The sequence below is a fragment of the Heterocephalus glaber genome, unplaced genomic scaffold (genome assembly GCF_053883595.1).
Source record: "Heterocephalus glaber isolate CG9 unplaced genomic scaffold, H.glaber_assembly_v1.0 deba00001454, whole genome shotgun sequence".
In the NCBI taxonomy this organism is placed as follows: Eukaryota; Metazoa; Chordata; class Mammalia; order Rodentia; family Bathyergidae; genus Heterocephalus; species Heterocephalus glaber.
This window is the reverse complement of record NW_028258303.1, coordinates 5,994,411-5,996,730: the sequence shown is the minus strand read 5'-3', so window position 1 is coordinate 5,996,730 and position 2,320 is coordinate 5,994,411. Positions and strand designations below refer to the sequence as shown.

Sequence of the window (2,320 nt, the reverse complement as noted above, 5' to 3'; positions counted from 1 at the left end):
GGCTTCTTGTAGTTGGGCCACAAACTGTGTGTAAGGTTCTCTTAGCCCTTGTAAGATATTAAGAAAGTGAGGGTGCTGGAGGAAAAATAGCCTCTTTAATAAATGGTGCTGGAAAAATTGGGCTTCAACTTGACAAAGATTAAAACTAGACCTATATCTCTCACTATGCACTAAACTAAAATCAAAATGGATTAAAGATCTAAATATTAAAATAGAAACTCTGAACCAGTTGGAACAGAGGTTAGGTAGAACCCTTGAAGACATCAGTGTAGGAAAAGATTTTATGAACAAAACCTCAGTTGCCCGTGAACTAGCACAAACAATCGACAAGTGGGATCTCTTTTTATTAAAAGGCTTCTGCACAGCAAGAGAAACCACCAGCAGTGTGAAGAGACAACCCACGATGTTGGGAAAAATTCTTCACCTGCTCTTCCTCAGATAAAGGTCTACTATCTCGAATCTATAAAGAACTTAAAAAGATCAGACCTCCCAAATTTAAAGACCCAATAAGAAAATGGGCATCTGAAATGAACAGACATTTCTCAGACAAAGAAGTAGAAATAGCAAATAAATACATGAAAAAAATGTTCAACATCACTGGTCATTCAAGAAATGCAAATGAAAACAATGCTGAGATTCCACCTCACTCCAGAAAGAATGACTGCTATCATGAAATCAACCAATAACAAATGCTGGCAGGGCTGTGGGGAAAGAGGAACCCTGCTCCACTGCTGGTGGGAGTGTAGACTGGTGCAACCACTGTGGAAATCAGTATGGAGATACCTCAAAGAACTAGGACTGGAAGTCCCATTTGACCCAGCTATTCCCCTGCTGGGGATCTTCCCCAAAGAATTAAAAGAATCCTACCACAGCGATATATGTGCACCCATGTTCATATCAGCACAGTTTGTGATAGCTAACACTTGGAAACAGTTTAAATGCCCATCAACTGGAGACTGGGTAAAGAAAATGTGTTTTTTTATAAAATGTAGTACTACTCAGCCATAAAAAATGAGAAATTAGAGACATTGACAGCTAAGTGGATGCACATTGAGGCAATACTCTTAAGTGAAATAAATAGGACACACATGTATAAATACTGAATAGTTTCTCTGGTGTGAGAAACTGAAAGTGTAAATAAGGACTAAATGTATAATAGGTAATGTGAAAGAGGAAGAAAAGGGGCAAAGGGGAAGGAAGTGGGAGGGCTAGGGGAAAGGATAGAAGGGAATGGGATTAATATGAGAAAGTGGAAAAATAGGAACAAAATCTTTGTAAATAGGGAGGAATGGAGGGGTTGAAAGGAGGGCTGGGTAAGGGTGAAAAATAAGAACCAAGAGAGACTATGTAAAGGTGCAAATTGCCAATGATGAATGTCGTTATATTGTATACCTAAAATGTCCCAATGATTAGAATGAATAATCGATAATGCAAAATAGGAAGAAAAGGTCCAAAGGGGTAGGGGTAGTGGGAGGGGCAGGGGAAAGGAAAGAAGTGAAAGGAAAAATGATGAGAAATGGAAAAAATGGAAATAAAGTCTTTGTAAATAGGGAAGGCTGGAGGGCGTGAAGGGAGGGCTAGGAATGGGGAAAAAATAAGAAAAAAAATAAGAAATTGAGGGTGAAAACTGTCTTCCAGTGTAAAAATGGACAACTCTGGGTTAACTATGTAACTAGGCTTGCTGAGAAAGATATATATACTATAACTATAATCACTACTATAATGCAAACTCACTAGAACAAGACGATCTCAGAAAGCCCTACCAAACTTCCTGCTCCCCAACTTCATTGCCCCTTTGCTTATATAATTATGTTTAGATTGATAGCTGTTTCCCCAGTGATTATGGTTGCTGTTTCTCCCTCCCTTAAAAAAAGTATAAAAATGAGCGTAAACTTCTGTTTGACACTTTCAAACAGATTTAAATCCCTTGAAGCCACCAGCTTTATTGCTGATTTTGCTCCTACTCAGTATGGTCGGTGGTCTGTCTGGAGACCCCCACATGGTCACACTTCAAAGGAACTAAACAGGAGCCCCATCAGTGGGCACAATAAGCCAACCTCTTTTCATTGTATGTCCCATTTGTTCAAAAGTCTCATGGGTATACTACAACTGTTGAGATATATTTGCAAATTGTCCCATTCCTAATAACATTTCCACAGTTACATTAGCCCTATCACTCATCTGTTTCTGTGAGCCTGATCCATAGCTTGTTCTTGTAATTGAACATTAAAATGTAAGTATTGACTAGGAGACAGACAGGAGCAGTTAAGACATCTCACATCACTAGCCTTTAGGTAATAAATCTCCACAATAGAGTCTA

The 2,320-nt window shown here is 38.8% G+C and overlaps 1 protein-coding gene across 5 annotated transcripts in view; it reads left to right on the top strand.

Annotated features, from left to right (window-relative positions):
* Grid2 (glutamate ionotropic receptor delta type subunit 2) overlaps nucleotides 1-2,320 on the top strand; it is a 1,480,136-nt gene that overhangs the window by 1,276,021 nt on the left and 201,795 nt on the right. The gene's annotated exons all lie outside the window — the stretch shown is intronic.